Source organism: Phyllostomus hastatus, unplaced genomic scaffold (assembly GCF_019186645.2).
Source record: "Phyllostomus hastatus isolate PE091 unplaced genomic scaffold, TTU_PhHast_1.1 phas_contig_65, whole genome shotgun sequence".
NCBI classification, from domain to species: Eukaryota; Metazoa; Chordata; class Mammalia; order Chiroptera; family Phyllostomidae; genus Phyllostomus; species Phyllostomus hastatus.
Window position 1 is genome coordinate 2,457,645 of NW_025333932.1, and position 20,850 is coordinate 2,478,494.

General features: G+C 39.2%; 1 protein-coding gene and 1 pseudogene across 1 annotated transcript in view; one reads left to right on the forward strand and one right to left on the reverse strand.

The window, feature by feature from the left end:
- Positions 1–569: 569 nt before the first annotated feature.
- On the reverse strand, positions 570–1,399 carry LOC123825780 (annotated as a pseudogene).
- A 3,629-nt stretch (positions 1,400–5,028) lies between these two features.
- KCNB2 (potassium voltage-gated channel subfamily B member 2) overlaps positions 5,029–20,850 on the forward strand; it is a 394,134-nt gene continuing 378,312 nt past the window's right edge. Inside the window, exon 1 of the mRNA XM_045849467.1 lies at positions 5,029–5,351. The gene's annotated coding sequence lies outside the window, so the exon portion shown is untranslated. The remainder of the gene's footprint in view (positions 5,352–20,850) is intronic.

The window sequence follows — 20,850 nt, forward strand, 5'->3', positions numbered from 1 at the left end:
TCATCTGCAAATGTTCTATTGGATTTGATAGTCTTGAAGTATTTTTTTGAGATTTTATATGTCATTAAATGTCTGAATATCTGGGGTCCTTCAGGAAATAGGTATGCCCCTCTGTCCCATTTAGGCTAAATTTGCTCAGTATGGCATGCCCCTAATCCTCAATAGCACACTCCCTTCTCATCTGCCCCAGATACCCAGGGAACAATGAAAGAAAGGGTTTGTGGCATACAAAAGTATAAATGTAGTGACATCTGACCACTTAGTAGACATGAGCCTTGCCTTTACATAGTTTTGTATAACAACTAGAAAAGGCTGTGTGTTTTCTTCTCCCCATTTCCAAGCCTATTCCTTTAGGCATGCAGGTTTTTTCCTCTCCCCACCTCTTCTTATGTCACCAGGGAACCCTAAGGAACAAAGAAACCCTACCAAAAGAAAGTCTCAAGTACCCATCAGCAGCCATTTGAGATTGCAGGTAGATCTGATGCTAAGAAGGGGTTGTGTCCAGCAGAACCCACTTCCATAGGAATCCCAGCTCCAAGGCTGGGAGGCAGCAGGTGTTAAGGACAAGCTCACTGCTGATCAGTTTCCCGCTGGAGAATATTGTGGCTACACAAACCCAGACCACATTGTTGTAGATGGTGATCATGCTGGTGCAGAGGGGCTGGCTGCATCTCTGTCACCTGGCATGCCACCAGCCTGCCAGCCACATGGCAGCAGCTTCAGTACAACTCAGGACCACGTGTGTTTCCAGGGCCCAGAGATGGACTTTGATTGCTGGGCCCAATTTGTTTCCTTCTCAGGTTTCTTCTCTGCTCTTGCTTAGATGCTTTGATGATACCGTACTCCTCTCTATGCTCGCTCCCATAGCACAGTTCCTGCTCCCCAGTCTCCTGGGCTTACTGCTTTGCCTGCTTCTTCTTTGCCTCTGGCTCTAATTCAGCCACTGTGGCCTCTGCAGCCTTCCTGTGCTGTAATTGCTGTCTTCACACTGTGGACTCTCCCTCTCATCCAAGCAATCCCCTGCCACTTTGGCCAGGATAGGGTCCAGGGAGTTGTCCTTCAGTCCAACCACTTCAGGCCCTTGAGCTGAGCAAAGCTGCCAGACAGGTGACCAACCTGCTGTTTAGGACATCCAGGTGTTGGAGGTTGACCAGACAGCCAAAGTCATGGCAGTTGCTGTTTGTTTTAGTCTGGTCCAGCTGTACCAGGCATGCAAGGCCACAGAAATCTGACAGTGAAGTAGGCAGTTTATGGCAGGACAGATCCAGTTTATGGTGGACTTTGGGAGAACAGCCAGCTCCTTGACTGGGAGCTCATTCAGGTCTTTGAGGCTCAGGTGTAGTTCATGCCCAGCCAGCTTGTTGTGGAGGTTCATGCCCTTGCTATGGGCCCTGGTCATGTTGTCTCTGGCTAAGCAGGTTCCAACTCTGGGACTCTGACTGTCAGGAGGTGCACCCAACAGACGATGCCTGTGCTCTCTGCCTGCCACACCTTGTGGAAAACCCTGCCACCTTCCACCTACCCCCGCACTCTGATCCCAATGTCCCACTCCTAGTGTTGCCCTCTAGTCATTCTTAAATAATCCTTTTAAAGCTGGCTTTTGTTTTTTGTTTGGTTTTACTTAATGTGCCATACCTTTCTTTTCATCTGACTTTTAAAAGTATTCAAATCCCTCTCTAATTTTTGAGCGTTCAAAAATTTATAAATTCTTACCTTTATGCTTTTAACATTTAATATATATTCATCCCCTTGCCTTTACTACTTTGTTTTAACCTAGACCACCTCTCTCTGCAAGTCCAATTGCCAGTGAAAATTCCAGCCTGATAAATTAAAGCATAATTCATAATGATATTATTTAGAATATAATAAATAATTTTTAAATATTTTATTCAACAAAAAATTCCAAAAACCTATTATGTTTGATGTTGTGTATGTATATCCACATATATTCCAACACACTAACATTATGATGTATGAGGAAACACATTCTTCATCTAAAACTGTATCTACTTATATGCATAAGAGCATTTCAGGTTAAATTTATATTAAATTTATGTATTTTACCAAGCATTACAAGCAAAGCATTTTGATATACTAAGCAGACATTTCTCCCCTTTATATTAATATAATTTCATCAAATCTAAAGGTAAATCTGGGAAATTGAAATACAAGGAAAAGGAACATTTCTATAAATATCAGTAAAGGTTTTAAAAAGATGGCTTAAAGGAGCAATGCAAAAACATGTCTGTCTTTTCAGCTAGATCATTTTAATTTTTCCTTTGAAGAACAATGGAAAAATATGAAATTATACATACAAAGGCAGTGGAACCACATGCTGCTAATCAACACAAAAGTCTTTGAAGGTATCTGGAATTCAAGCTGTGCATATGGAGAACTCAGATATTTCAAACAATTTGTACACTAAGGGTTATTCTCTGTAACCCATTTGATCTGTAAGTAATTTAGTAAATGGAAGTGGAGTTTATTTATAAAGACTATTTTTCCATATCATCGCATGCTTACAGACACACTTAGGTGTTATGAATAACACCTACTCATAACACCCTGCTTTCCAGATCTGGAGATAGCAGTAATGTCTTTTAGTCAACAGATAATATGCTCTTTTAACTAGTGTCCACTTCCTAGGAAAATGAATTCAGATTTCCAAACTCTAGTGGAAATTTAAGGTAAAACATTTTTTTAAACAAATACTTGTCAAACAATTAAGTTCTCAATAAGGTGATCAGTAATGTTAATGTTTGGCTAGTAAAAAGAGGGGATTTCACAATACATAAAATTAATGAGAGATCATGCTGCTTAAATTCAGGCACAGCTTAAGTTAATCTTAAGTAGTCTGTCTAGACTTTAATTATTTTGTGAATTCCATTCATATAATAAATATTGCGTGCCTGTGAAAGGTTTGATGTTTGAATAGGTACCTTTTAACATGTGTGGCTCTGGGTTAGAGGTAAGGAATGTGAACAAAGTGATATGGAATCCATCCTGGAGGAATTTATTTAAAGCTGTAAGACATTTACAAAAAAAGATGATATTCTGTAGAAAGATAGTTCCCATGATGTGCAATAGAGGCCAAAGGGGTGCAGGGTGACTGAGGTTGAATATGAAGTGGGCCTCAAAGTGCTGGAATGATTTGCACGTGAGGCCTGGAGAGGAGCTTTCCAGGAGAGACTCAGTCAAGTGTGCAGGGGCCGCTGGTAGGGAATGGGAAGCAGGCAAATATGCGTGAACAAAGAAATGATATGGGGAGGGTTGTGGTTAGGAGAGAGTAATCTGCAGGAAGTATGTGAAATGAATGGGAGGGTGGAAGGACTGGAGTTGTAGGAGGGGACATCCTGCAGGTCCCTGGAACTGTGGAGCTGAAGCTTGGAAATAGGTCTGGGAATTTGGAAGTTATCTTCCTCTTCATAGTATTCAAGCTACAAAAGCTCCAAGGACTGCAGAGGACCAGGATGGTTCCTGAGCAACGGAGGCCGATGGCATCTGAGGGCCAACTTCTATACTAAACATCAGGCCCAACTTCTGGACCACCCAGCACAAAGGCTCACAGGAAGGAAGTAGGAGGCAGGAAGCCAAGATGTTGAGAACCCTCTATGATAGCGCTTTCCAGTGCATGTCAGGGCTGAAAACAGAGTGTATTTGGACCTTTTTCAATAGCCACCTTTCTTGGCCTAAAGAAACTCAGAAGGGAGTCCCAGCTGTAAATAGCAGGGCCTACGTTCTTTTTCAAAAGGTGTTTCAAGTTACTTTGTTTTCCTGAAAGCTGTGCCTGCTGTCTCTACCTTGTACCTGTTGGAGAGCACACAGGTCAGGAACCTGGAGAGCCCAATGATGTTATTTCAAGTTCATCCTGTATTTACTGCACCCTAAAGGTGGGGAAAGGTCTGGGTGTCCACGGGAGGCCGCGCCAGGGAGGAACTTGGCACAGTTCCCCAGGTGTCAGGGAGAACCGGCAAAGCAAAGAGACCCTGAGTATGAATAGCGCCCCCGTGGGAAGCAAGAGTTAAGGTTCCCACCGACCTGACTTTTCCCGTAGACCCAGGAAAGTGGGGTTACTGGACTGGCAATGTCCCTGAGCAGAGGTAGAGGTGCTTGGAGGAAAGTCAGGTCCTCTCTTCGTTCCTTGTTTCCCCTACTCCCTGCAGGAAAATCCTCAGGGCCCTATCACTCAGGAGCGAACTCTTCTCACTGCAATTCCAGGGTCCAGCAGAAGCCCCTGCGTTGAGGTCTTGAAGGGGCTCATGCGGGAGAGCCCACGACTGGAAGCAGAAGGGCCCTGGCAATCCTGGGGAGCCGTTGGAGCGTATCTCGGTGGGGCGCCCTCGGCTTTCCCAGCCGCCTTGTGGGCAGCGCCCGCCTGACGGCTGCGGACCCTCTTGCTTCTATGAGCAAGGGCCACACCCGGAAGCAGGTGGGTGTGGAGCGGGGCTGGGGCAGCAGGGAGCAGCGGGCTTGCTGGAGGTGAGGGAGGTGCCCCGAGGTGTGGGCGGTGCCCTACCGGCCGGGAGGCGCCGTCCTCGGTCCAGCCGGTCCAGCCGGTCCAGCGTGCAGCTCTTGTGCTGCCTGGCTCAGCCCAGGCGTCCCTAGCAGTGCCCGGCCGCCTGCGCTGCCCCGCCACAAGGGCCCACCGCCCACCTCAAGAGCCCAGAGTTCCCCGGAAGAGGAGAAGGAGAAGGAGAAGAAGGCGGTGGCCGCTTCAGCGGGAGGGTGCGCGGAGCTAGGGAGGAGGCGGAGCACTAGGTGGGGTGGTGGCAGGCGGGTGTGCACCAGGCCGGCGCCCCCAGCGCCCCGCCTCGCCTCCTGAGCCCAGCCTCTTCTCGGCTCCGCCACAGGCACACACCCACCAAGCACCCACCACCCTCCGCCTTCGTCCCACCGCCCCGCGGGCCCTGCAGGAGAGCGTTAACTCCCGGCTGGCGCGTGGAGCTCAGCCCAGCTAGATTTTTCCCCCGTTCCATCCCAGCCGTCTCTGGCTGGGCTGCGGTGGCAGCGGCAGCAGGGGGAGGGGGACCCGCGTGGGAAAGGGACTGAAGATCGATGAAGATTATTGTTCTTAAGGATTCCTTAGCTTACTCCTGCTGTCTCTCCTTTGAGCCTTCCTAGTGGATACCATCAACCAGAGTCAGGGATGTAAAGAGAGGAGGGAAGACGCCGGGAGCTCCAGCCAGCCTGGGAGACCCTCCTCTCAGTGGAGGGGAGGGGGATTTCCAGCGACACATCATTGGCGAAGGGGATCGTCGCAGGGAGAGGAACCCCGGTGGGAGCGGGGAATCCCACAGCCCTTTGTGGTGCCCGCGCCCCTGTCGCCTTCTGAGCGGGTCTGTGGGAGCTAGGTAAGTGGGGGGACTGGGGTGGCATTTCTGCTCCCCAAAGGGGTCTTCCTTTAATAACGAATCATCGCAGGCAGCCTAGCCATATTTGAGTTGCTAAAGGAATTGGAAACTGCCGTATGGCGCCCAGTGGACTTAACACACAAAGATGACCTAGCCCTGAGAGGTGTATTCATGTAAGGCTTCGTCCCCTAGAGGAAGGCGCTCAAGTGTTAGCCCCTTCAGAGCAGCCTGCCTGGGAAATGTTATTTCTAGGAGATGAGCTCTGTTGCCTTCTGTTCATTTGTTGGTAAATGCCACACACATGGACACACTTGTGGGACCGGATTTAGGAAATGTGATGTCTCTGATTTATGAACAGCCCTCAGAACACAGAGCCATGCGTGCATTTTATTCTTCAAGCAGTGCACGCTCTGCATTCTGTAGCAGGGTTCCTAGGAGAGAGGAGGCTCTAAGGAAAGAGCCCAGGGCTGTTTCCAACACACTGGGCTAGGGGACTAGGGAATACAGTCCCAAATGGCACCAACCATTTGCCTCATCATTTGCTTCCAGTAGTTCATGACCATTTTCAAAATGATGTACTGCCATCCTTTTCTCGAATTATGAGCATTTGGTGTATTCATTCATAAAAATTGTCCGTGTGCAATATGCACAAGCATGCCTTTTATATATACATCCTTTATGACTATGCAAGTGTTATAATAATGGATGTAAGATTACACTGGAAAATTTAGGGTATGCAGATGTACCCTGGCTGAATTTTATGCAGGTTCAACATTCCTTCTAATCAAGTTATGCAATAATGTCAATATCTTAAATAGCACCTCTCATTTCTGTTTTTGCAGTGATTGGCTTTTGGATTTTGTTGGGCATTTGATTTTGTAATCTCAGCTCAAAGGAAAAGTAAGAATTTGTTATTGTTTTAAAATATGTAGTACTGTGTAGGACAGGGGTCTCTTGGCATATTTACTAATAAGTATCAGTAGAGATATTACATTTCACAGGACAAAAGAAAGGTAAATTCCAGTTAAAGATCTAAAATCTAACTTGTCAGTACTAAGAAACTTAGAGGAAAGATTTTGAAAAAGAGGGTAACATTTAAAAAATATATTATATAAAATAAAGTTTTACTTTATCTCACTCTTCAGAGACCTGTGTGTATGTGTTTGTGTGTGTGTCTGCAAATATAAAGTTGTTCACAGCTCACTTGTAATACACGAATACCATCTATAGACATCTAGACCAGAGAGTTCTTGGTTCTTAAATTAACCAAAACTTAAACAGTTCAGTAATTTGGCACATTATGCATATGTAATGCATTAATTGTTGCCAGAGGTGATGATTTTTAGTGTGGGTCATATAGTATATGTTTGCTTATGTGGCTCCACAGACGTTCTGAAAAATTGGCATGCATAAATAACTTCTTTCCATACTGAATGAAAATTGTCCTCTTCACTTAAAAGAATTAATATGCCTTCCCAAAGTAAATACTATGATCCTTTCTGTCTGTCAGGATCAGACCAATTGTTCCTCATCACCAATAGAGTTCTGTTTTATGTCCTCTTTTGCCTTTCCTGGTTCTGTTCAGACTCTTGGAGAAAGGAGTGAATCACTTGGCAGTTGTCTTTGCTTCTTCTCCCTTTTCACCTTCACCTTTACCTCTCCTTGTTAGTGTTCCCAAATCTCCCTCATACACAAACACACATGGACTCCAGAAGATAACTTTATTGCATGCCACTTTGAGAATGTTAGTGTCTCTTTTCTTTTTCTCCTGATTTTCTAGAATTAACTGAGGCATCAGTTGAAATGATTTCCAATTTCAGGTTTCTCCAAATACCACAGTTCACCTTTTTAAGCATATGTGTTTTCTGAATATTCAGAAAGGATTAGCAGAAATTATTTTCTACTCAATCCTTTCTGTTTGGCTTTTAAAGTTTCATTGTGGATGCCTTGGAATGATGGTGAACATGAACTCACCCTTCTAATTTCTAGTATGGTAAGAAAAGTGAGACTTCTAGAAAAACAAAACAACAGGTTATGGGTTCAGTCACATTTGGCCATTTAAAAGCATATCTGTCCAGGTTTTCTGCTTACCTGTTTGCATATCAGTGGAAAATTTTGGTTAAACATAGAAAAAATATGTTTCTTGAATTTATAACTGACATTTTGAAATGGTATTTTGAGAGATTGGCATACATGCATATATATTGTGAAAGTAGACCAAATTACTGATAAAATCTAAGAAACCTACAAGATATATGTTTCATTCTGACCTAACACATTTTTTTGATGAATTATAAGGAATTAATTAGTTCCTTGAAATCTTCTATCCCATAGAGACTAATCCTAAGGAACATCCTTAAAGTTGACAGGACATCTTCTTATGTACATTTGATAATAAATATATAAGGTTCAGACATTCTGTTTACTTTAGAATGAAATATTGTTTGAGATTTGCTTTATTTGTCAGGTGGATTTTGCATACAGTTGTGATGCCTCTATAATTTTCACAGGGGCTTCAAAAAAGTGAAGAGTATACATGCTTTGTATGTAATTTTTTTTAAGTTTAGAGTATTTTTAAAGGCAAGAGTTTATGGCTTTTTACTCTCAAAATAATGAAGTCAACTTTATGTAGGAGCACAGTTTTCAATCTTTTACTCATATACTACAAGTATCTTCATAATCTAGATCTGTAGCCCATTCTTGCTCATTGCTTATTTTCACATGTGCTTCTTTAATATGTATTTCCACCAACTTTTTACTGCAAGCGCAGGTTGTCAGGCAGAAGGTCAAGTGTGCAAGGCCAAGGGCTACCATGGTAAGCCAAACACTGCTGTATTATCTTTAAGGGAAGAGTGCTTGTTCCTGTAGGTTAAGTGGTATATATCTGTGCTGTCTGGTTTAATGTCATGTATCCACTCATTCATTAATCCATTTATTACTCATTAGTATGTATAAAGAGAAGAGTGCTTGATGAGACTGTAGCAAATGCAAAATGGGTAGAAGACATAGTGACTGCCCCTCAAGGACGTTTTATAGTATAGAGAGTAAAACTTGAATAACTATTTAAAGAATCACGTACATAGTTTAAAATCTGGGGTCCCTTGCATACAGAAGTGCATTTAACAATGTCATAGTTGATAAATTAATTAAGGCAGATTCATGAAGAGGATCATGAAAATTCATCACAGTCTATGCATTTGGGGAATTATTAGACAACAATAATAACGATAACTTATTAAAGTTTAAATTGAAACATTGTTTTAAATATTTGTTATATTTTAATATTATATTTATGTGAATAAATTAATTTATCATTATTATTGTCAGATGTTTTATGTGTTTTACAAATATTAAATATTTTAGTTCTCATAAACACCCTACAATGCAGCTATCACTAATAGTCTTATACAGGTAGGAAAATTAAAGTACAAAGACTTGTCTAAAGTCACATAGGAAATAAATGGTGCAGTCAAGCTTGAACTCACACTCAGGTGTTCTGGCTCTATTTCACCACTATGATATTAAGAAGTATTAATAAACATGATCCCAGGCAGAATAAGAAAAGATATGTGCAGCTTTTAGGTTTATTTGGAGCTATATCTTCCCATTAAAAGATACCATGGTTATTATTAGAGGAAATACTTGGGAAAGGTCAAAAGTAGGGACTTTATTTTAAATAGGAGAAAAAAATCCAAATTTTCAACATGAATTAGAAATAAGAAGGTAGTTTAGTTAGAGGCTGATTTTTAAAAGAGAGGTGAGCTTTTATCAGAATGCTAAGATGTGAGTAAGCATGACTCTTGTAGTGACCATGGAGAGCAAGGGTGGCTGAGACAGATGATCTGACTGATCATTTTCTAATGATGGTTGATTTTATTTTCATTTTAAATTTTTTAAAAATGTTGTGCTTACTTTGAACAGAGTACAGTATTATAAAATTTTTTAAGTTTATTATTTTTAGAATTATATGCTTACATATAAAGAGAAAATTATTAGTTTTGCAACATAATTTTCTTTTCCTCATGTCCTCATTTTTTCCCTCTGGAAAAAAGTATCCTCAATACATTAATAGAAATTGGAATAGTTACTTAACATATTTATTTCTAGTATATTGTCTAAAATACATTTATTTTATTAAATGACAGCTATAACAAAGTCATATAAGCATAAATTAAATAATTATTGAGCTTTTCATCAAGAAGTCAAGTTCTTTGTAAATAGCTATTGGTGCTTCTTTTTATGTGAAAAATACCATGTGTATTAAATTTAGAAGGTAAAATGGCCAAATATTACCTGCAGGATGCCTTACAATAAAATATTTAGATACAACCTCATAACAGATGACATTTTATTTTTTTTTTGCAGATACTACTAAGTCTCATAGGTTGTCACATTACATAGACAACTCTCAACCTACAATTGTCTTGCAGCATAAAAGTTGACTTTAATGGCTTGTTCTGTTGGAACGTATAATACATTTATAGAAACAGAACTTTAAATGATGTTTAAATCACCAGACCAATCTACAAATGCCCTTTTAATCAATAATATATCTGAAGTACAGTACTATTAGTACTGAAAATACAACAATTATATATAGAAATATTCCTGGGGAATAATTTGATTTAAATAATACTTATTTCCTGCTTCTTCTGTGCCTGAGTATGGAGGTGACCACAGTAATGCCTGGGCCCACAAGAAGGAAAGTAAACAGAGTTTGGATGTAACTGACTCTGATATTAGGCAGAATGGAAAAAGCTTTATAATATTGGTATAGGCAAAATGTTGAATAACTGATTCAGAGTTCTATCATGAGAGGTAGGGTCTGCATATCTTTTCAGGATTCAAGCCCTCAGCTAGGTGTTGGAAACATAATTCTGAGTAAGACATCTGCACTCATTGCCTACACGCATAGACAAATAAATCATAACAACATGTCGTAAATGCTATTGGAGAAGCAGAAAGGCAATTCAACTGAGTAGTTGCCTAACAGCAACATCCTGTGAGAAAAAAAATGGTCTCTTTGAGTTCCCAGGTATATTCAGTCCTGATCCTCTGCCCAGTCAGACCCAGTGACTCCTTTTCATAAGCAGTGCTTTGTAATATCCCTTTTACTTTTCTGAAATGATTTTGTAGATAATATAACCTATCTACATATGTAATGTTTTAAAGATCAATGCACATGCTCTATCTGTAATAGAAGAAATAAAGGAGAGCAGTAATGAAAACTGTAAGCATAATAGCATGTGTACATTTGGGGATAACTGCACTAAAAGTTGTAATAAAGTAGTCAGATGCTTGCTACTGAATATGTGTAAATTTGTGTTAAGAGAAACTATTTAACTGAATATTGGTGACACTTTTGTATTTGGCTTTTTGTTACAAGAACAAAGTAAATACATTCATTGAGTGTATGTTGTGTTAGTGAATGAGCAGTTATCCTGAGCAGTGTTATAGTTGGTGATGTGACTTTCCAAAATGGTGGGTAAATCTTGGTGAAGTTCCAAGTATGGTAGTTATATTCCTAGAAAATTCCTATGTACAACAGGGTTAGGATCTAGTTGCAAATAATAATTTTTTCATTTACATACATTTGGTGAGAAGTGTAAAAATCATGTAGGACAGAGAATTTCTACCCACATTGTAGAGTTTCTTGCATTCCTGGACCTTGCCTTCCAAATACTTAACAATTTTAGAAAACTCACTCAAATGGGCTGTGTTAATTTCATTCAGCAACACTGATTATGGTTATATCCTCCCATTGAAGGAAGCCAATCTAATTCTAATGTATAATTGGACAATTCTGAAAAGGCAGAGCTCTTAAGTACACAAGATACAAGTAAGTAAGGACATAAATTTAGAGGCTGACTAAATAATCAAATAAACAGCAACAAAATTAAGCCACATAGATCACTAAACATTAGAAATATCCTAATAGTAGACCTAGTATGTGAGGCTGGCTAATCAGATCATAACTGTTAAAAGTTTCGTTTTCTGTGTGGGAGTGACAGACGAGACTTCACAGATGAAGTGACACCTAAAATAATTTTTAAGAGAATAGTGCACATTCTTGAGGCTAAAAAGGAGGCAGAGGGATGATATTTTAGACAGAGGGAAAAGCATTGGCAAAGCAGTATTACACAATACAAAGGGTGTGGCAGGTAATTAGGGAAGTGAAGGGAGATCAGATCGAAGAAGATTGGGGATCAAATGTGAAAGGTGATGTACGCAATAAACTCCAAAGTCATTTGGAGTTTATCCTGTAAGACAGGCAATAGGGTCAACTGCAATTTTAAATAGTGTGACATGATCTGCTTTAATTGGGGTACAGTCTCTGAGCTGGCATGAGAAAGACAGATTATAAGAATAGAAAAGATTGATGCCTGGGACGCTAGTTGAGAGACTATTGAGGGGCATAGGTGGATAAGAACCAGGATTGACATCCAATGAGAAAAGTAAATACCCCAAGTATCTCTAACTCTTCCAGCCCCTAACATGAGTCATAATAGCAGGCTTTAAGCCTCCTTCTTTCTTATTCAAAGATCATTGTATTAGTTGAGATAACTCCAGCCTCTCTAAAAGGGCCTTTACATTTCAGTGGTTAACAGAGTAGAAGTTTAGTTTTTGCTCATATGAGAGTCCAATGTGTATGTTCCATGCAGTGATTTGGAGACCCACATTTTGATTACACGAAGGATGTGGAGTTCGCTGCATTTAGCTGGCAGCTGTGGAAGAAATGAACATAGGGAAGGCACATCCAGGAGGTGCCACACCTTGCTTTTTGTTGGGCAGATAATGATATTGCTCCATTTACATACAAAGAGGGACCTATGTAACCCCTGGCTGGGTAGCCACTTCTCAGCAACATTTCTATATCACAGAAGGAGGAGAACAAATTTTGCTAAACAGCTATTTCTATCATATTCTCGCTATCTGGCCGCATGTAGGAAAACCTCAGTGCCAGGAGACTATCTGAATGTCCCTTGGTCACAGCATGCATCTCAAAAGTCCAAGTTCTATGGGTGATGCTGAATTCTGCATCCCACTCCCACCATTAAATCTGGATATGGCCCCTTGTTGTCCAGAAACCTTTATACTAAAAGGTAGGTTATTGCCCTCCCATCATACAATGATGACCAGATACAGAATAATTGCATTCAAAATTCCAATTTGGAAAAGGGAAGAATGGAGACACAGCAGTCTTTGGTTTATAACGTGGAAGAAATCCCAGTAGACATTGCTACAGACCTTTGGCTCTGACAGTGAGGGAAAGTTTTTATTATACCCAAGTTTTGCTGTCTTGGAGGAACCCCTCTGTTCTTTGTTCTTGGTAGCCCTGACCACCCTGTGGGAGCTTCTTTCTTTTCCATTATACTCCATGGCCACATCCCAAGTGAATATTGGAAAGTATGTCCTTCATGGGAGTTATATAACTTTCCTAGCCCACTGCTCACTGGTCTAAGTTTGGATGCCTTGAGGTTGTTTTATAGTCACTTTTCTGTTCTTTTTTTTTTCTTAGCTAGGCTCCCAATTTTCTTGTCAATACAATTCCCTCAAAAATTTTTGTAAGTTTCTTACCTATTTGCTGTCAGTTATTCTACTTACTACTATTCATAGTTCTTGGACCTGGTCTATTTCTTTGCTTGTGTTTCAATTACCCATGTCTCAACTTATAATTTTGCAGCCACCTGTAACAACAGGATGGGGTGGCATAGTATGGTAACTTCATTAATCATATTTTTGCTGCAAGGTGGAGTTACTTCATCTAACTGTGAAGTCTTCATGGACATCTGCTATTCAAAGCTTCTTGCAGTGTTATTTATTCCTCAGCATTAGATTCCCTTAAGCAGTGGACTGTTCCAACTTGATAGTCACGCCTTTATAGCATTTGGCTACTCACCTTTGTTTCTGTTCTTAAAGTAGCAAATTCTTTCCTGAGCTCCATCCATTTTCTTGTAAAACTTTGATATAGGCAGTGAGGAGCAACCATCACATACTAGTGTGCTAGCTCTTGCTAGCCATTTCCTAGGACTATAGGTCTACCCTTTAAATTAGTGCAGTTTTTCCAGAGCATAATAGGGTTTCAGACCTCTGGTCTTCTACATCCATTTCCTTGCCAATGGCCACCACCACATATTTAGATTTTTGTAAAGGCAGCACCCTATTTAAGGTATCGATTTCAGAACAAGTTAGGATGATGATAGCTACTGTAATAAACTGAAACACTAGTGGCTTCAAATAATAAAAGCATATTTCTCTCACATGACAATTAGATGGAGAGAGAGCAAGAAGGAGAAAGGTATGTGTGGAGAGAAAGGGAATAAAAAGACATATCTTCTTAAACATCTTGGCTCATAAGTGATGACAACAACATTTCTGCTTATATTCTACTGATAAAAGCTGGTGAAATGCCCACATAGATGCAGGGGGGCTGGGAGATGTCATCCTTGGCTTAACAGGAGCTTCCCAGTGACAACTTTCTCTCACAAAGGTGAAGCATACATTTAGGTAGACATTCAGCCATCCCTGTTGTAGTCATCTTCCTCTAGAATAAATTAAGGGGAAAAAAGGTTTGAATTCCATTCACTGGCTGGTTAATCTGTGCTATGATGGCAGCTACCCTGCTTCATTCCTGTCTCCTCTTTTGCTCTCCACCCAGACTTCTGGGACTACCACACATCTCCTTCATTCTTTGAGTGTCACTTATAGCTCTTGCATGTAACAGACTCTGGCTAAGTGCTTTGGGATAAAGGATGGTAATTATACTATAAACCAGAAGCTAATTCTAATTGAGCATTAGATGTCACTGCTCCTAGAAATGTGTTTTCCATTTTTCACTGTAATGGTTTGCTCACTGGCCCAAATCTCCTTGGGGATCTAGTCATGTGCTCGGTGTCTCCCTTCCTCTAGACTTTTGCTCACATCCTTTCAATTAGGATTTTCTCCGTACCCTTTTCAAGGTGCCAGTGGACTTGATGTGCAAGCACAGAGTGGGGCTTGCCCATAATAGCCAAACAGTACATTATGTTTTTTTTTCTGAAACAAAGCAGCAGTTATTTGGCTAAGAGCAAGTAATGCTTTGTCATATATAGCCTAACTGGCTAGAAATTGTAGCCACCTTTTTTTTTTTTAAAAAAAAAGACATGCAAATATTTGTTAAGTATTTTCATATGTAAAGCACTCTTCTTGGTCACCAGGTAAACGAAATTGGTCTTGACCCTCACAGGACGTAAAATGTCTCTGAAAGCAAACATAGAACCTCAGTAGCCAAGTGGAGTGGGTCTACCCTAAGCCCAGACAATCAATTATTCTTTATGAACTATTTGGACAGGAAAGGTGATAGACAAAGTCAAGGCTGCTGCTAGAAGTGAAAGACAGGAGCATGTGGGCTGTGGTGTGCTAAATTGGGGGAATTGGGGCACTATGCTTCTGGTCACCTGGTTTATTTTTTGAAGACTTCAGGACTTGAACCATTTGGGTTCTTTTTTTACTTTTTCCTTTTATTTTCTAACAGTGGGTACTCAGCAATGTCAGGATAAACTGGTCTTAAATGGAGGAGATCAGCCAGGTAGGCAAACATAGTATCTCAGGAGAATGGAAATGGGGCAGATGGTAATTTAAGGAGGCAGGAAATTAGATTTGAGGAGTATTGGGGTGGGGGAGTCCTGGCTAAATATGGGGAGGGGAGTCTGGGATCAAGCAGTATTTGGAGATTTAGACAGGAAGGGTCAGGTGGGACAGGCAGAATTAGGATGATCCAGCTTCATAGGCTGAAATGCTATAGTTTGTGGACACTAGAGTTTAGGAAGATATCTACCCTCAGTAACTAGCAGAGGCCTGTTTTAAGGAAAACTGCATGATGGTGACATTTTCAACACAGGAATTCAGACACGGGGGACAGGCCCCTTCCCTGTACAAGCACCAAACTACCATCACCAGTTTCTGGACATCCATGAAAGCTTACTAACTGAACTTTTAGCTTCTTTTCTTGTTCTCTTAGTCCATCTGCCCTTTGTTTTTGTTTTTACAAAAGGCAAATTTGATCATATTCTTCATCTATCCTGAAATGATTTCCCACTTTTCTTGGAGTAAGGCCTAAATCTTTATTTTGAGGGTTACCATGTTTCTTTTTCATTTTCCAAAGCTTCACTAGTGCGAAGGTGTTTTTCATAACAGGCTCTGGTCAGTCTGGCCCTGCTCATCTAAGGCACACTTGCCCTTCGTTTTCTGCTACAATTTCTGGCATTCTTTTAGTTACCTAAGATTCACTTGCCATAAGGCTTGTGCATGCACATAGTTTATTGAGATACCCTCTCTTCCCAGTTTCATCTATTTAACTTAATCATGCCTCTGATGTCAGGTCAACTGTCACTTGCTAAAAGAAGCCTCCCTGGGCACCTAGAATAGAGTGGGTCTCTTCATTATTCTCATCTCCTAGCATCCTATGTTATCTCTTGCAGCACTTACCCCAATTCTAACTTTAAATTGTGGATAATTATTTATTTGCTGACATTTTCATGTGTGTGAATGTAAGCTCAGTAAAGGAAGGGACTGTCTTTCTTACTCACTACTTTATCCACCACTCGATGCACATAGCGAATGCTCATTATATTTGTGGAATCAGTGAGTGAAGGAATGGATGGAGCGGGGACCTATGTCAGGTCCCAGGTTATAATGCAGCACTTGGAGTGCAGTTACCAAGAACAGCAGGCAGAGTGGGGTGGAGGAAGGCCAGAGCAAGTTTCCCTGATGCTGGAGTGCCAGGCCATGGCCCTGAACCATTTACACTCACACACTCTTTGCATTCTTCTTGACAAGGGCCAGGATAGTCCTAGATTCTGTGATGAAGCAGAGTTTGTAAGTGCAGGTCCAGGGGCTACCAATGTCAGAACGGAAGCAGCTGGTAGAATGATGTACAGACAAGGCATAACACGGTGCATCCAGTAGAATTTTCCTCCCACATCCCTGTTTCAGAATAGAATCCAGCTTTACAACTTGACAGGAAGGCTGTCTAGGCCTATGCTTTCTGATATAACTTAATGTAATGACAGAAAAGTTTCTACATCTGTGCTCCCCAGTGCAGTAGTCACTACCCATATAAGCTGTTGGACTTGTGAGACTGAGGAATTAAATTTTAAATTTGATTTAAATTTAAATAGCCATCTGTGGCTAGGGGTTGTAATACCAGACAGTGAAGATCTGGACTATTACTAGCATGAATTACTTTAGGAAGCCCTATGTTTCAAAAGCAGAATGGTGCAAATTCTAGAAATCCACTTATGGCCAATGCTTGCCTCCAATTAACCATATATAAGCATGTAAGCTATCTCTGGAGTCCAAGGCTTATTTCGACTCTGATGAGTATCTCCTAGGAACATTCTAGTGAAGAGATCTGTATGTACCGTGTCTTGTTTCTATCCATAGGAATTACTCTTTATTGAAGGCATTTCTTTCTTTATAAGAACTGTACAAAATGTAAAATATACAAATGTAGAACATTATCTTTGCTAATGTGACCTTAAATGCTTTCCCATGCCCACTTTCCCCAAACGGATTTAAAATTTTTTTCTTTGTTCCCTTTCTCCTTCTCTCTCACCTTCTTCTTCTATTCTTGTTTCTTTTCTAACCTCTACAATAACATGAACCCAACACTGTGTTCTTTTACAATTTCCTATTCTTATGCATATTGATTTCTTTTCTTTTGTGCTTATTTACAAAAGCTGTTTTATCAGAGCAGATCATTAACAAAAACAAAAAAATTCTCTGAAACGATGATAGCTTTTGACCTGTCAACTGATACATTTTTGGAGATTTATCAAATAAAATAATTTCAATACTTATATAAAGAATGTAAGGTGAAGTATTATATTGTTTTTTAGATAGGTTATCACCAAGATAACATCATAGTTGCTTTTAAGCCTTTGAAAGTTACCCTATCTAGACCTCTTGAATTCTTTGTTTTGCTTTTCACAAATGAAAGGCTTTCCATTCAGTAAGATAATACCAGAATGAGAAAGTGGAGTTTAGAAGGCAAAATTCTGAAATATAACATTAAAGTAACATTTGAAAGAGGGTGGTTCATCTTTAGTCTTTTTCTCTGGTCCGTATAGTTTAGAGCAAATGTGTCTTGGGGCTTTCATGCTAAATGTCTCCAGTTCATCAAATCACAATGATTAATCAGGCTATCATTAAATTTTAATTTACCTTTGAGTTAAATGTCATTTTAAATTTGGAATCCTACTTTTTTCTAAATCTAAGGAGAGTATTTTCATTAGAGCCTGTGGAAAGAGTGCACACAGAAAGCTTAGAAACTACTGAAAAGCTACTTTATAACCTTGGCTTTGGTTTCATTCAAGCCCAGCAAAATACTTGGTTTTCTGCATAATTAACACAGTTTGTAATCAATATATACAGCTAAATTAGAGCATTATAATAAGGATTTTTGCCAATTTTTTAAAACCTAGGGAGGCATTTATTTTTAAATTTTGATTTATTTAAATTTAAGTACTCCATGTAGCTAGTGGGTGCCACATTGGACAACACAACTCTAAACTCTTAGACATTATTTATGCAACTAATACATTAAAACACAAATTTATCAGGTTAAAGTTTTAGAGACAAATATGTTGATTACAAAAATACTTAATCAGGTTCTTCTAAATATTTATAAAAATTAAATGCTTACATATCATATTTGAAAATGAGCTTTAAATACCTTAAAATCAGGAAAAAGACACAAGAATTACCAAAGTTCTTATGACTTATTTTTATACTTATACTTTATACTTATTATTAAATGAATTATAGAAGTATTTATTATGTGAATTTAAGTTGGCTGCTTTATTAACATTCTTCTTTTCTGCTTCTCCTTCTCCTCTTCCTCCGTGTTCTTGTTATATCTTCCTTCCTAGGTTAGAATCCCATCTTGAACATTCTTAGATTATAGGTTCTGAATCATCAAACAACCACTTTTTAAAATTGAGATATTGAATTATTAGCTTTTAGAGTCCAGTTGTAATTTTTAGACTTATGATGACATGTTCTGACCTGGGTCCCATTTTAATAGAAATAAGCCTGCTATATCAGTGGGGCTTTCTAAGTTCACTGTATGCTATATTTTACTGTAGTCAATATTTTATATTGCCTTTAGTTGTTTGGATCCTTTTTCCTCCAAATGGTATGTTCTTTAAGGTCCATTTAGACAATGTTATATACATTCTCCTGAAATCGATATATTTTGACCTCCTTTGCAACATTGCTAGAAAATTGTACATAATATTTATCACCTTATTTTAATTTGTAAGGCCATTGAGTTTTCCTCTCCCAGGAGAAAAGGATAAAGCCTGCATAAAAACATCTCCTTTTTAGTGTTCTTGGCCAGTCCAGCACCTTGAAACACAGTTACTCTGTATATGACCAGTGATTCTGATGGACTTTGGCTCCTCTTTCCACCTGGTTATTGGATGTGACCACTTGTGATGACTTACTTACTCCAATTTCTTGTATCCACTCTCCCTACATAGTACATTTGCATATGTTCATTTGCATAGTTTATATATTTAACAAAACAGAATACTCACATATATTAACAATTCTCTACATGTTAAAAATAATACAAAGCAATTTTATTCTGTTAGGATCACTTTGCTTCTGCAGTTTTATGTAAATTTTCCCTTTTTAAAATAAAATAATGGATATGTAATTGCTCAATTTGTACTAACTGACTAGCTCTTCTTTGCTATTGGATACTCAAGTAGTTGCCAGTTGGCCATGGGAGTAGGCTCTCTTTAAGCCCTTCAATGTCACATAGACTTTGAAAATGTTCTTATGTTTTTAACCACAACAAGATGCTACATTCTGTTTATCACAATTTACTCAGGATTAGTCACCTTGTTCTTTTTGATAGAAAGAGGTGTGTATGAATGTTGATGATGAGCAAACAGTTTGAATTGGGGTGCTTACAATGATAGAAATGCATGTATAAATATACATATTTATACATATATTTCTATTTAAGGTCTTGGGTTCACACTGATTTTTTTCCCATTTTAACAATTGTTATTAAATTCTTTAAATTTCATGTCTAACATAAACTTTTTCTTTTTTTAAGATTTTATTTATTTATATTTAGAGAGGGAAGGGAGGGAGAAAGAGAGAGAGGGAGAAACATCAATGTGCGGTTGCTGGGGGTCGTGGCCTGCAACCCAGGCATGTACCCTGACTGGGAATCGAACCTGTGACACTTTGGTTTGCAGCCTGCACTCAGTCCACTGAGCTACGCCAGCCAGGGCTTAACTTTTTCTTTACAATATGCCTTTAGATTTTTAGCCTCTAATTTAAACTGAAAATGTACTCTCTTTTTATTGAAAAACTTTGCCTCATTAACTACCATTTTGAATGGGTAGAAGAAAGGGATCTAACTTGAGGAGTGACAGAATGTTGTAGCTGGCAGGGGTTTTAGAGATCATTGGTGTGTTCCTTTTGTTTTACAGGTTTAAAAAAATCAGATGTTCAGACAGACTAGACAACTTGACCTAAGTTGGATGTATGTGTATATGTGTGCGTGTGCACACACACACACCCTTCTTAAATTGTTAAAACTTATTAGTCATATCTCCCAGGGGTTGGGCTTTGATGAGTTCCCTATAAAGTATTTTTGGGATTCTCAGAGTTAGAGATGGATCAGAATGTCTTGGGTTCTAGTTTAGAACTTGATTCTTTTCCCCTAGGATACTCTTCTGAGGCCATAGCTGAGTGTAAGAATTAAATCAGACCTCGCTCAGACCAACCTCAATCAGTTTAGAAACCCAAGGGATTATCAAACCACCCCATAGTTAGAATGGGGAAAAATATGATGTCACAGGGACAGTGCAAGTCTTGGGTTACTCTGAGTTCATACAATCTGTGTGTCTACCATGATTATTCTGTAATTTAAGAAATTTCCAGGATAAGTGGTATGCCTATGGCTGAATTCCAGCATGAAAATTAGGTAAATCAGTAGATACTCTGAGAATCTTAGAAGTCATTTATTTCAATTTATTTATTTACAGAACAGTAAAACAAATCTGGTTTAAGTTTTCTTGAATATTAAATTATTGTGGCATCAGAATACATAGTGAACAATTTGCTAATGTTTTTCAGAGTTAGAAGAAAAATAAGCAACAGTATACTTTAATTAGATATAAAACAGTTTTCTGATTAAAGTATTTTTGGATTACTAGAGTTAAAGCTTTCCACCTGATATTTTAAGCCATTTTAATTCAAATAGAAGTCAGAAAAACATAACATGTGTGCTACATTCATTAAAAACACATCTTGTAATTTTGCTACACAGCGAAAGCTAAGGGTGAACATTCATTATCATTACCATCTTATATCTAATAAGACAAGTTTAACATAGTAATCTAAAATTGTAAGACTGTTATTCTTCATCTATGGAGCCATTTTTTAGGCATTTTATAAGATTTGGAACCTAGTGTTTGACATGTAGTGGGTGCTC